This window comes from Bos mutus, chromosome 4, assembly GCF_027580195.1.
Source record: "Bos mutus isolate GX-2022 chromosome 4, NWIPB_WYAK_1.1, whole genome shotgun sequence".
Taxonomy (NCBI): Eukaryota; Metazoa; Chordata; class Mammalia; order Artiodactyla; family Bovidae; genus Bos; species Bos mutus.
The window spans coordinates 18,854,370-18,869,513 of NC_091620.1; the positions used below are offsets into that span (position 1 = coordinate 18,854,370).

A 15,144-nucleotide genomic window follows, 5' to 3' on the forward strand; every position below is an offset into this window, starting at 1 on the left:
CCCTAGAACTTAGGAGATTCAGCACTCTACCATAGTTATTTGTGGATATGTCTTATCCAAATTATGCAGCTTTTAGTTCAAAGTTCTTAGTTCAGGTACAGGGTTCACTTTTATAGTCTTCACAGACTCTGGTGCAGTATCTAGCACATTGTACGTATTCAGTAAGATTTTGTTTAAAAGAGAAATAAATGTATATGTGAATAAATAAGGAATTCCTCAGGCTCTCATTTCTAGAAAAGTTTTGTCAACTAAAACTCCAAATGTTATTTGATGTATGCATGCATATATTATGATTTTCAAAAAGAGGTGATGTGTGTCTTAGAGATCTAAGAAGTTTCAGTTTCAGCATCAGTCCTTCCAATGAATATTCAGGACTGATTTCCTTTAGGATTGACTGGTTTGATCTCATTGCAGTCCAAGGCACTCTCAAGAGTCTTCTCCAACATCACAGTTCAAAAGCATCAACTTTGAACAAATTTTAAATTTTGAACAAAACTGAAAAGATCAAATGCCAAGATCTTAGTTTTCTTAATATTTAGTCTTAAGCCAGCTCTTTCACTCTCCTCCTTCACCCTCATCAAGAGGCTCTTTAGTTCCTCTTCACTTTCTGTCATTAGGATGGTTATCATCCACATATCTGAGCTGTTGATGTTTCTCCCACCTATCTTGATTCTGGCTTGTAATTCACCCAGCCCAGCATTTCTCATGATGTGCTCAGTGTATAGATTAAACAAACAGGGTGAGAGCAGACAGCCCTGTCATACTCCTTTCTCGATCTTGAACCAATCAGTTGTTCCATACAGGGTTCTAACTGTTGCTTCTTGACCCACATACAGGTTTCTCAGGGTACAGGGAAGATGGTCTGCTATTCCCATCTCTCTAAGTTTTTCACAGTTTGTCATGATCCACACAGTCAAAGGCTTGAGCATAGTCAATGAAACAGAGATGCTTTTCTGAAATTCCCTTGCTTTCTCTATTATTCAGTGAATGTTGGCAATTTGATCTCTAGTTCCTCTTCCTTTTATAAACCCAGCTTGGACATCTGGAAGTTCTTGGTTCACATAATGCTGAAGCTTAGCATGCAAGATTTTAAGCATGACCTTACTAGCATGGAAGATGAGTGCAATTGTCTGATGGTTAGCACATTCTTTAGTACTGCCCTTATTGGGGATTGGGATAAGGATTGACCTTTTCCAGTCCTGTGGCCACTGCTGGGTCTTTCAGATTTGCTGACATAATGAATGCAACACCTTGAAAGCATCCTCCTTTAGGGATTTAAATAGTTCTGCTGGAATTTCATTGCGTTCAATAGCTTTATTAACAGCAGTGCTTCTTAAGGCCCATGTGGCTTCCATGCCAAAATGTCTGGCTCTGGGTAACTAACCACACCATTGTAGTAATCCAGTTCATTAAGATCATTTTTATACAGTTCTTCTGTATATTCTTTCCATCTCTTCTTGATCTCTTCGGTGTCTACTAGATCTCTACCATTTTTATCTTTTATGGTGCGGAATGCTCCCTTGATGTTTCCAAACTTCCTGAAGAGATCTCTAGTTTTTCTCCTTTTTTTGTTTTCTTATAAAACACTCTTCATTGAAGAAGTCCTTCTTGTCTCTCCTAGCTATTCTTTGAAACTCTGCATTTAACTGTACATACCTTTCCCTCTCTTCCTTGATTTTTGCATTACTTCTTCTATTTTGATAGACAAGTAATCCTCTGTGTTATTGACTATGCCAAAAGCTTTTGACAGTGTGGATCAAAGAAAACTGTGGGAAATTCTGAAAGAGATGGGAATACCAGACCACCTTACCTGTCTTCTAAGAAATCTGTATGCAGGTCAAGAAGCAACAGTTAGAACTGGACATGGAACAACAGATTGGTTCCAAATTGGGAAAGGAGTACATCAAGGCTGTATATTGTCACCCTGCTTATTTAACTTACATGCAGAGCATTTCATGAGAAATACTGGGCTGGATGAAGCACAACCTGGAATCAAGATTGCTGGGAGAAATATCAATAACCTCAGATATACAGAAGACAACACCCTTATGGCAGAAAGCAAAGAGGAACTAAAGAGCCTCTTGTGAAAGAGGAGAGTGAAAAAGCTGGCTTAACACTCAACATTCAAAACACTAAGATCATGACATCTGGTCCCATCACTTCATGACAAATAGATGAAGAAACAATGGAAACAGTGACAGCCTTTATCTTACTGGGCTCCAAAATCACTGCGGATGGTGGCTGCAGCTATGAAATTAAAACATGCTTGCTCCTTGGAAGAAAAGCTATGACCAACCTAGGCAGCATATTAAAAAGCAGAGACATCACTTTGCTGACAAAAGTCCATCTAGTCAAAGCTATGGTTTTTCCAGTAATCATGTATGGATGTAGAGTTGGACCATAAAGAAAGCTGAGTACTGAAGAACTGATGCTTTTGAACTGTGGTGTTGAAGAAGTCTCTTGAGGGTCCCTTGGACCACAAGGAGATCAAACCAGTCAATCCTAAAGGAAATCAATCCTGAATATTCATTGGAAGGACTGATGCTAAAACTGAAACTCCAATACTTTGGCTACCTGATGCAAAGATCTGACTTACTGGAAAAGAACCTGATGCTGGGCAAGATTGACGGCAGGAGGAGAAAGGAATGACAGAGGATGAGATGGTTGGATGGCATCATTGACTCTATGGACATGAATTTTAGGAAGCTCTATGAGTTGGTGATGGACAGGGAGGCCTGGCGTGCTGCAGTCCATGGGGTCACAAAGAGTCAGACACGACTGAATGGCTGGACTGAACTGAATCCTCTGTATATTGTTTGTGGGAATAGAAATTGGCACAGCCATTGTGGAAAACAGTATGGAAATTTCTCAAAAAACTAAAAATAGAACTATCATATGAACTAGCTATTCAACTCTTAGATACATATTGAAAGAAAATGAAAACACTAATTTGAAAAGATACATACACCCCAATATTCTTAGCAGCATTCTTTACAATAGCCAAGATGTAGAAGCAACCTACATCTTGGCTATTCTATGGAGAAGGCAATGGCACCCCACTCCAGTACTCTTGCCTGGAAAATCCCATGGACAGAAGAGCCTGGTAGGCTACAATCCATGGGGTCCCGAAGAGTTGGACACTACTGATTGACTTCACTTTCACTTTTCACTTTCATGCATTGGAGAAGGAAATGGCAACCCACTCCACTGTTCTTGCCTGGAGAATCCCAGGGACGGGGGAGCCTGGTGGGCTGCCGTCTAAGGGGTCGCATAGAGTCGGACACAACTGAAGTGACTTAGAAGCAGCAGAAGCAACCTAAGAGTCCATCAACAGATAAATGGATGAAGAAGATGTGGTACATGTATACAGTGGAATATTATTCAGCCATTAAAAAAGAATGAAGTTTGCAATTTGCAGCAACATGGATGGATCTGGAGGGCATCATGCTAAGTGAAATAAGTCAGACAGAAAATGATAAATATCCTATGTTACCACTTAGATTATATGCATAATCTAAAAAATAAAACAAAAACTAGTGAATACAGCAAAATAGAAATACACTCATATATAGAGAACACTAGTGGTTACCAGTGAGGAGAGGGAAGAGGGAAGAAACACAATAGGGGTAGAGGATTAGGAGGTAAAAACTACCATGTGTAAAATAAATAAGCTGCAAGAATATATTGTGCAGTGCAGGGAATAGAGCCAATATTTTATAATTGCTATAAATGCAATATAATCTTTAACAATTATAAAACTTAAATGATACTGTACATCAACTATATCTCAATTTAAAAAACACAACCACTCAAACAAGTTTTCTTATTCTTCTCTCACAGAAGCCTGGTACAATTTTAAGACTTCTGGTATGTAGAATTTTTACCTTATGGGATTCTTAAAGCCAATGATGTATTTACTTTAGGAGAGACCAAAGAATCAGAATTACAGAAATTTACAGATCTCACTCCACTAATTCATCACATAAAAATTCCTCTCTTAAGCCTAAAGATAACTAGTAGTATGTTCTGTATTGAGTCTGCTTATGATCCTCAAGTTACATTGTACTTTGCACTCACAATTGTAGTGTACTCAACATTCTGGGCCAGTCCTCCTCAAAACCAAGCTGGATCTTACCTCTTATTTAAATGGACAGCAAAGGGAAAGGAGGATTCATCACAGGCAGTTCTGCTTATAGCTAGCTCCATTCACTGACATCCATCAGCACAGGGCACAGACCAAGCTACAAACATTTGATATTCTCAGTAAAGCACAGTACTAGGCAAAGACCAAGGAAACTCATTTCTTGGGTATAAAAGAAGCACTTAACATTTTCTTCCCTGGAGGTAAAAAATCTGCCTGCAATGTAGAAGACCCGGGTTCAATCCCTGGGCTGGGAAGATCCCCTGGAGAAGGAAATGGCAGCCCACTCCAGTATTCTTGTCTGGGAAATCCCATAGGCAGAGGAACCTGGTGGGCTACAGTCCATGGGGTCACAAAGAGTTGTACACAACTGAGTGACTAACACTTTCACTTTCATGTTTAATTCATATGTATCCTCTTTCCAAAAGGAATATAAAGCTGCTTATAAGAAAATACATAGCATAGGTGGGCACCCTATATGACAAGAAAGAAAGATGAAACCAGACATAGGTGGCATACATAGTACACCACCACCCCCCCCCCAGGTCACTTGCCAGCAGTGGGCTTCAGATTCAGTCTAGAACTTTTTACCAGCCAATGAATGATCGCTCCATGTGACTCTGTGTCCAAGAGGCAAAAGCAGATCTGTTGCTTTGAGACAAAGAACAATTCCTTGTACTGAGACTTTCAGTTCACTTCAGTCACTCAGTCATGTCCTACTATTTGTGACCCCCATGGACTGCAGCATGCCAGGCTTCCCTGTCCATCACCAACTCCCAGAGTTTACTCAAACTCATGTCCATTAAGTTGGTGATGCCATCCAACTATCTCATCCCCTGTCGTCCCCTTCTCCTCCTGCCTTCAATCTTTCCCAGCATCAGGGTCTTTTCAAATGAGTCAGCTCTTCACATCAGGTGCCAAAGTATTGGAGCTTCAGCTTCAACATCAGTCCTTCCAATGAATATTCAGGACTGATTTCTTTTAGGTTAGGATTAACTGGTTTGATCTCCTTGCAATCCAAGGAACTTGCAAGAGTCTTCTCCAACACCACAGTTCAAAAGCATCAATTCTTCAGTGCTCAGCTTTCTTTATGGTCCAACTCTCACATCCATACATGATTACTGGAAAAACCATAGCTTTGACTAGATGGACCTTTGTTGGCAAAGTAAGGTCTCTGCTTTTTAATATGCTGTCTAGGTTGGTCATACTTTTTCTTCCAAGGAACAAGCATTTTTTAATGGCTGCATCTGCAGTGATATTGGAGCCCAAGAAAATAAAATCTGTCACTGTTTCCCCTTTAAGTTTGTAAAAAGTGAGGACTTAGTGTATTACACATAGGTAAGGAGAATGAAATAGAAGCTATGTAACACACTCAAGATTCTCATTAGGTATAAACAATAAAGCCAGGATGCAAATGCCAGCAGCCCAACTCTATAGACTGAGCCCTTAGAGTGACTAGTTATTATTATCTCTCCTTTTGTACTGACAAGACTAAGGATCAGAGGGTTTAAATAATTTTCCCCCAGACACATAGCTTATTAATAGTTAGGCTGGTTTTTGAAATTAGACTTATCTGATTATACAGTTTCATATCAACTCCTACCATCTACTATTCTCCTTACAAATGAACCTCTTCTCATGTCTAATAAACTTAGAAATATTTTAAGTGGCAGAGCTTTGGGCCTCAATTCAGGAAGATAGGATACAGCCTAAGTGAAATATAAGCTAAAATATTTGTGAATATGATAGATATTTATGGTAGTAGTTCAGTTGCTAAATTGTGTCCGACTCTTGTGACACCCTGGACCGTAGCCTGCCGGGCTCTTCTGTCCATGAGATTTCACAGGCAAGAATACTGGACTGGGTTGCCATTTCCTTCTCCAGGCAATCATCCCAACTCAGGAATCGAACCCAGGTCCCCTGCATTGCAGGCAGATTCTTTACTGACTACACTACAAGGGAAGCCCAATAGATATCTATAGATAAACTAAAAGCCTAGGCAACAAATTCTGATCTTCCCCCTGCGTCAAACACAATGCCATTACAAACTCTTGGAAGATGTTCCAGGGCCCCAAAGCATGAATTCCATCTCCAAATAAAGAAGGTATGCAATGAAGTGTGAATTACTTAATGCATAAATGAATGGACTAAAGTCCCTTTGATATCTTCCCAACCAGTCAAGTCCACTCCCAGCAAGTGTGGCAGGAAGGATGCCGGGGGTAAAGAGGCCAAAAGAACACAACTGGAGACTCTGAGGCTTCTGTAGTGCTAGTATGAACAGCACTATGTGAAGTGTGGTCCAATGACCAGTGGTCCTTAAACTGTTTGTTACTGTTCTGTGAAAAGCAAATTACAAACTGTAAAGTAAATATTAGGAGAAGGAAATGGCAATCCACTCCGGTATTATTGCCTGAGAAATCCCATGGACAGAGGGGCCTGGTGGGCTACAGTCCATGGGGTTCCAAAGAGTTAGATGTGACTTAGCAATTAAATCAGAGAAGGAAATGGCAACCCACTCCAGTATTCTTGCCTGGAGAATCCCGTGGACAGAGTAGCCTGGTGGGCTGCTGTCCATGGGGTCGCACAGAGTCAGACACAACTGAAACGACTTAGCATGCAACAATGCATGCAAAGTAAATCTTTAGAAACATTTATGGAAATCTGGCTTCCTATGAGCTGCTGCTACTGCTGCTAAGTCACTTCAGTCGTGTCCGACTCTGTGTGACCCCATGGACGGCAGCCCACCAGGCTCCCCTGTCCCTGGGATTCTCCAGGCAAGAACACTGGAGTGGGTTGCCATTTCCTTCTCCAATGCATGAAAGTGAAAAGTGAAAGTGAAGTCGCTCAGTCATGTCTGACTCTTAGCGACCCCATGGACTGCAGCCTACCAGGCTTCTCCATCCATGGGTTTTCCAGGCAAGAGTACTGGAGTGGGGTGCCATTGCCTTCTCTGAGATGCAAATCCAGGAGCTGCTACTGAGTGATCTTGAACAAGCTAATACCTCAGGTGTTACCTTTTTAGAATAAAGATGGTCCTTTCAGCAGCAGAGGCAAGGATTAAAGAACTAACACAATTTGAACACTAGGGAAGGAAGGGTGAGAAGAAAGTGGAAGTGAGGTAAAAAGACACATGAAGTAAAGCTAAAGCAAGATGTGATAGACAAAAACACAGCTCAGAGCAGCCCTTGGCAGTTTGGCTCCCCATCTCATTTCTCATAGGTCAAGGTTCATATCCCAGGATATAACTATTCAGAATTTACGATAGCATCATCTTTCCCTTGACAGTCACCCAGGAAGCCCAAAGCAAGGTCTGAAAATGTTTTTTTCAGACAAGTTTTAAAGCAATATGGCAAGTTGGCCTGGATAGGCTCAGCTTACGGGCTTCCTTGGTAGCTCAGTTGGTAAAGAATCCATCTGCAACGCAGGAGACCCCAGTTTGATTCCTGGGTCGGGAAAATCTGCTGGAGAAGGGATAGGCTACCCACTTCAGTATTCTTGGGCTTCCCTTGTGGCTCAGCTGGTAAAGAATCTGCCTGCAATGCAGGAGACACATGTTTAATTCCTGGGTTGGGAAGATCCCCTGGAGAAGGGAAAGGCTACTCACTCCAGTATTCTCGCCTGGAGAATTCACAAAGAGTCAGACATGACTGAGCAACTTTTGCTTTCACTTTTCAGGGACATGAGAGCTATTCATGAGCATAGCTTCTTGTGGCCTCCAGTCAGCTTGGAATGAGCCCAGAAAAGGTGATAGCAGTATGACCCAGGATACAGGCAGTGCCCTTGGAAAGAAAGAGGTGGTTGAGAGGATCTGAGAAGTTATACATCTGTGTCCATTAAAATGGCCCCACAGACATGCCATGAAAATAAGAATGAATATATAAAGCATTTGTTCTAGCATTAAGTATAGTTAATGCTATATAGCACAAGTATAGCTAGATAGCACAAGCATTAAGCATAGCTTGATGCAGAGATGGAAGAGGTTTTGGAAACTATCACTGGAGATGGTTTTAATTGTAGCAACTGAAAGCCTGACTCAAACTATCTTACACATTGAAAGAAATCTAGTAGATGATAAGTGAAAATGTCTAGAGAAAAGGCCTACATTCTGTCACAGTTTTATTAGGACTTCGCTCTACTTCTGGGCAATGCTCTTCTTTTGATTTCTGTGTGTGGGCTTCATCCTTAGGCAGTTTCCCCAGTGGTCACTGCAAAATGACAGCAGCAACTTTGATTCTCATTCATAGGCCATGTTCATATGCCCAGAGCAATGTCTCAACACAGCTCATTCTGTGTTATCCCAACATTGAACATAAATAAAGGGTTTGATGTTTAACACAGGGATTTCACTGCTAAGCTTGGGACAAGCAGGTCACATCCCTAGTGCATTATAATTGAAAATAATAGAGGAGAGTAGAAGTGGATGCTGAGAAGGCAACCACAGCATCCACAGGTTTAACTCTTTTGTTTTGTATATCAAATAAATCTAAGAGCCAAAGCCCAATTATTTTCTAAATTTACATAGTCTGTCAATTCTAATAAAGGAACCACAATCTACTGCATATCATCCCTCACATATTTCCAAAGAAGAAGGTATACAATGAGGAAGGAAATGACTGAGAAGGAAAGATGTGATGTCAGAAGTACGCAAAAGTAGGCAAGTATGTGGTAATAACAGAGGTGGTGCAAGTAGAATAGTTTACCAAGGGAACCAATAGAAATGAAGACCCATAATCAGATTTTGGAACGAACTCTTCAGGACACTGGAATGGGTCTAAGATAAATAAATAAAAACAGAATAAATTAGGGATAAATAGAAGTTAATAGGCACCATTTACACATGAGTTTAGAAAGGATCTTTGAAATAATTTATAAGTTATAGACCCATGAAAGGTGATCTCTCTCATGAGCTAAAGATCAGACATGATTGAATCAGAAGGCTGGAGACAAGATAGTTCTCCTCCACACTGCAGAGGAGACCCACCCGCCTGACCAGGCCATCCTTCATGTTTCCATTTTTGTTGTGTTCTTCACTTACCACACTGAAATCTGCTGTTTTGTATCAGGGGTCCATTTCAGTGCAATGGACGTGAGCTAAAGAGAAGGGTATGGGATATTAACCCCAATCCATGGAAAGAGAAAAAGGAACCAGAAAGGGAATACAACAGTGATTGGTGGATATGTCAGGAGAGGGAGGTGGACGTGAGGGAAAACAGGGTAGAGGCTACCTGAAGTTACTGATAAACCAAGTTAAATGTGGGACAGAAATGAAAAGGCTTTGCAACCATATGCAAGATTGGGGCTTCCTTGATGGCTCAGATGGTAAAGAATCTGCCTGTGATATGGGAGATCTGGGTTCAGTCTTCTGAACCCACTCTAGTATTCTTGCCTGGAGAATCCTAAGGACAGAGGAGCCTGGTGGGCTACAGTCCATAGCCTTGCAAAGAGTGAGACAGGAATGTGACTAACACTTTCACTTTCTTCCATATACAGAATTGAGTTTAGAAGAAATTGACCGGATAAGTAGAAAGGTATTCACACTCTCCACAAATTAGTAGATTGATTAACTGTCCATTCATGTGTTAGTCTCTCAGTTGTGTCTGACTCTTTGTGACCCCGACTGTAGCCCACCAGGCTTCTCTGCCCATGGGTTTTTCCAGGCAAGAATACTGAAGTGGGTTGCCATTTCCTTCTCTAGAGGATCTTTCTGACCCAGGAATCAAACCTGGACCTTCCCCATTGCAGCAGATTCTTTACCATCTGAGCCACCAAGGAAGCACATTCATAGATAGATAAATAGATAGATACAGGCAATGATTTACCCTTCCTTTTTATATTGGAGAGCAAGGTGAGATAGAAAGAAGGCAATTCATACCAGGAAAATCCAAAGTCAGAAGATATGAAGAAGCAAAAATGCCCAATGGTTGAAGTACTGGTGACCCAATCAATAAGACAGGCTTGCAAGTAGAGGGCCTGATTCAATCTAGAACAACTGCAATGGGATAAAGACATTGAGAACTGTAAGAATGAGGCCAGGAAAAGGAGGACAGAAGTACAGGTAGGTTGTTAGGAAAATCATGCCAATGAAAAGTTCAGGTTGCAACTAGCTCAAATGGCTGAGGACAATATACCATCTGGCATATCCTGGAAGGACAGAGAATATCTCGTAACAACTTGGAGTAGGAATTAAGTAGGCAACAAAAAATGAAACAGTTGGAAACTGTTAAAATTACTAACTGTTGCCAATTCCTGAATCCCTCCTATGCATTCCAATATACTTAGCACTTAACACATTATCTCTGATCACCATGATAGTCTTAAAAGGAATAATGGCTTTGATTTTGAGAAGCTTTGTGAAAGTAAGCAATTTATATCAATCAGCAGTTTGAACAAAAGAATCCCAATATTTCACTACACTGGACAAAATAAAAATGTGTTTTACATTTCAGATACTAAAATTTCTTGATCACTCAGTATTTTATATAAAAATTAGCAGATTTTAGATCAAAATCAGTTTACTCTATCATGGATTAATGAAACTTGATATGTGGAGAATATATTTGTGGAACGACAAACAAGTGTCTTTTGGGTGTGCTTGAGAATAAAAGCATGTGCTCACAAATATATGCATGGCCTAGAGAATGCATTCAGGGTCATGAATGAAATCTCTCAGCCAAAATCCTCATGAATTTTACTATTGCATTTCCCTGTAAGAAAGGAAAATGTATTGGAAGGAAAATATATTGGGGAAAAAAACAATCCAACCACTTATGAAATCCTTGATATTTGTAATATGAATTACAAAATTCATATAAACCCATATTCCAAAATTACACTGACCTATGGGTGGCCTCAGCAAACCTCAGAAAATTTTGATTTCACAGATCTTTTAAGTAGGTAATGGAAACATTAACTATAACACCCATACACACATACACTCTCTTTGTCTCTCACTCACTCACCCAGGAGACATTTGGTCACTAGAAGAATTACTAAATCATCTAACTAATTTCAGCAAATTACTGCTCAGGTATGTGGTTTGCATCATGCCCAAACAGACTCCTAGTAGTTATTGTTCCTCATATCCACTTGTCTTCTGTGTTCTTAGCATAAAACAGGCAGTATTTTAACAGAAGTATCTGAGTTGGTAGGACTACACTTCTTGAGACCAGCATCCTGTTTTCAATGTTATAAACACTTGTTCGTGAGCTGGGAATAAGCAAAGAAGTAGTTAAAGAAACTAGAGAAATGTCAACACCCAGGAGTCATCAGTGATTTCTCTTGACACTCCATGCAAGCATAGATCCTAGGAAAAATTGGGACTAAGATACAGAAAGTCGTTTCCATGGATCAGCTGGGATGTAGGGAGGGTGTCAATGGAGTTGCGAATCAGCTTATGTAGAAATAATGCTCCTGATCCATGGAATGTGGCTGTAGATGTTAGTGAAGACAGCAGAATGATCTGTCAGAAAACATCCAGTTGTCCAAGACATAATTCCTTGTAATTTATTGCCACATGTGGCTGGTGCAGCTGTGGTCACCTGCCAGACAGAACAGAGGGGATCAGAACTTCCTTCCCACCTGGAAATTTGTCAACTCTTGAACAAAAGCAAAGGCCACTATATCTGCCATGCAAAAGGACCTGGGATACAATAGTGTGAAAGCTTTCCACTGCATTAACCACTGCTACCTCCCACTCATCCCTGGACAGAAATTTCAAAATGATAACTGGAAGACAGCCTTACACTCCTCAACAATCTATTTCTCTCATCTCTCACATAGGATGGAGGAGACAGAGTCATCATTCTTCAGCCCTTTACTCTCTGAGCTCTCAGTCTGTCTGCAAAATACAGACCCTCATGAAGGATGAGGAGTAACAGAGACACAAAGACAAAGAACAGAGACTGAGCTTATGGGCAAATGAAATGAGAAAGGTTACCTGGCACTCATCTGTGTTTTTTCTTAAGTGTCCCACACAGAACACGTCTTCAAAGAACTTTTTATGCAGTAATGTTCTGCAGACCAAATCAGTACTCAGTTCAGTCATGAAGCTTTGCAGGTAACCTCTTCTATTTCCTAAGCATAATAAATAAAGGAGACTTTCATTCCTCTTTTCATTTTCATAAGGTATTTTGCCTCCCTCTCCTTCAGGGCTTCTTTTCAGTTAGAATAGACTGCAGAGAAAGAACATGGATTAAACATGTCCTCCTGTTTATTTATCATCTTTGAAAGATGATCAGCATCAAGGTGTGGTACCAACCAAGACACTCCAAACAATATCTGAATCCAAGCTCTGCCATCATGAAGTTTATGACTTTGGACAACTAGTTAACCTCCCTGAGTCTCAGTTTCCTCATTTATAAGATATAAATCCTAAGAAAACTGATCTACATGATATATGATGATGACTGAATAATACATATAGGATGCTTAGTGCCTGGGACATAATTAGTGTTCAACAAATGGTAGCATCTGTCATTGTTGTAAGTGATAACCATATCACTGACAGGCAGGTAAAGGAAAAATATGATTTTCATCAATTTGCAAATTAAGATTCAGAGAAGTTAAAGGATCTTTCAGTAATCATATAATAAATGGCAGAACCAAAACTCAAACATAAATCCCTGAGCCTCAGCCCTCTGCTGTGTGTACCAATGTGATACATACATGCAACACATTGATTTAGGATTAGATTCCCAAAGCCCTAAAGGAGATGACCCCTTCTATTCTAAAGAGCTGACACCATTGCTCTATTTCTCCCGTTACAACTGGATGCTTAAAAATTAGTTCCAATTCCTTCCCCTGACTCCTCAGAGATCCTGAAGATGTGAACATATCCAAGAATACAGCTAACTATTCTTTTTTGACAATCACTCACCAAAAGATCTTTTATCCTCCACCCAGGTGTAAACCAAGCAATCTGCAATGTCACTTGAATTGGAAACAGGCAACTGAAACATGCTGGTAGAGAAGAAGGTGAGAGGTACAGACAACTTTATCAGCATAAGATCATTTTTAGGAGAAGTGAAAGTGAAGTTTGGGTGAATGATGACCTCCTCATAAGGCAGAATCTCCCCAATTAACTCTTGAAAAGTGGTGGCTCCACCAGTTAAGATAACCTGGAGATCTCTGGAAAATGGAGAGAAAAAGGTTGATACTATCTACTATCACATATCACATATCACAAGACTAATCTCTCTCTCTTTCTTTCTATCTCCCTCACACACACACAGTCATGTGCACTTTCCTTCCATAGTAATCCATTTAAGCTCCTCTCATCTTTGTCCATCTAAACCTTTATGCATAGCTGCCACTGTGGTCAGGTAGGTTGTCTGCCATAAAACGTAGTGGGTTGCTATTGTTGTTGTTCAGTTACTCGGTCATGTCCAACCCTTTGCAACCCCAGGCACCGCAGCATGCCAGGCTTCCCTATCCTTCACTGTCTCCCACAGAATTTGCTCCAACTCATGTCTATTGAGTTGATGATGCCATACAACCATCTCATTTTCTGTCACCCCCTTCTCCTGCCCTCAGTCTTTCCCAGCATCAGGGTCTTTTCCAATGAGTCGGCTCTTCGCATCAGGTGGCCAAAGTATTGGAGCTTCAGCTTCAGTATTAGTCCTTCTCATGAATATTCAGGGTTGATTTCCTTTAGGATTGCTGTCCAAGGGACTGTCTCAAGAGTCTTTTCCAACACCACAGTTTGAAAGCATCAATTCTTCAGCACTCAGCCTTCTCTATGGTTGCCATTAACCCAGACTATAATGTGAATGGTACCTCCAGGACTTAAGCATACAATAGCTTGGTCTCCAATTTTAGCATATTTCCAGGGAGAAGCTTCAATCTGACACCCAGAAATAGCTGAAAGAAGTGTACAAGTGGATAGTCAAGGTTTCTCTGAAAGTAATTTCTGTAAGTGGACTTCTTTGGGTGTTAGGGGTAAACAAGAAATATGAGACTGTACAAATGAAATAATTAACAGCTTAGAGAGTTGAAATATTTTAAAGCTAGGGAGGATCATCCAAATATGCTATGCTCTACTCATCTCAGTCAAAATTCACTGAATTAACAGGGTTTTCTGATGGTCCTTTACAAGAATAAGAGTCAAAAATACTGGATGTTCCACTGAGATCCAGTTGAAATCCACTCACTAACATGGCTCAAGATTCTAAATTCAGAACAGGACACTTCTCTGAGGCCCCTGAGTCTCCCACTCAGGGGTCTCTCCAACCATAAGAATGAAATAAATACCATATCGGTACTTGCCGGGGACCAGCCCCGGCTGATCCAGGGTATTCGAAGGAGAGACGGCGTAGGCGAGGATCAGGATACGATAGCTTCAATTAGATATTAATTAAAGATATAGAGTAATAGAATAAGGATAGCTCAGTAGGAAAATTCAGTGGAGAAAAGAGGCTGAGTAGCTTGGTTTACGCGGGGGACCAATAAAACTTCAAGACAAGAAGCTTGCACCACTTACGTAGGCCGCAGGCGTCCTTCCATTCTCCCGAAGGAGAGGAGACACTGAGGCCTCCCCGGTCGGATCTTAGAAGCCCAGGCAAAATTAGTAAGCATGGTGGGTTCCGCGCTCCAGATGGAGACTCAACCAGAGTGAGAGAGAGAGCGACATGGGGAGACCAGTATTTCGAGAAACTGATCCCAATTCTTTATTTTCCAGAGTCTGTTTTTATACACTAAGATGTTATACAAAAGTCACGTGGGGACAGCAGTCCTGACTTTTATTAAAGTCAGGTGCTTCACACAAATGTATACAGAGGTCTTAGGGGTGTTACATCATCTTCTGGCCAGGGCGGCCTGCTGACAATTCTGACCCTCTCCTTGTGACAGAGGTCAGTCAATCAGGACACTTATTTCTCCAGGGCTGATTATTCTCAAAACAGACGCCACCCAAATAAAGTTACATTCCTACAGGGTGAGGGTGTAGTGGGTTTTAGTTAAGGAAAGAATTTACTTAGCCTAAGGTCTAACGTGATTAATATCAAAGG

At 40.8% G+C, this 15,144-nt stretch overlaps 1 pseudogene; it reads right to left on the bottom strand.

Annotated features, from left to right (window-relative positions):
- The window catches only part of LOC102277791 (olfactory receptor 9A1-like), a 29,745-nt pseudogene that overhangs the window by 13,703 nt on the left and 898 nt on the right, over nucleotides 1-15,144 (bottom strand).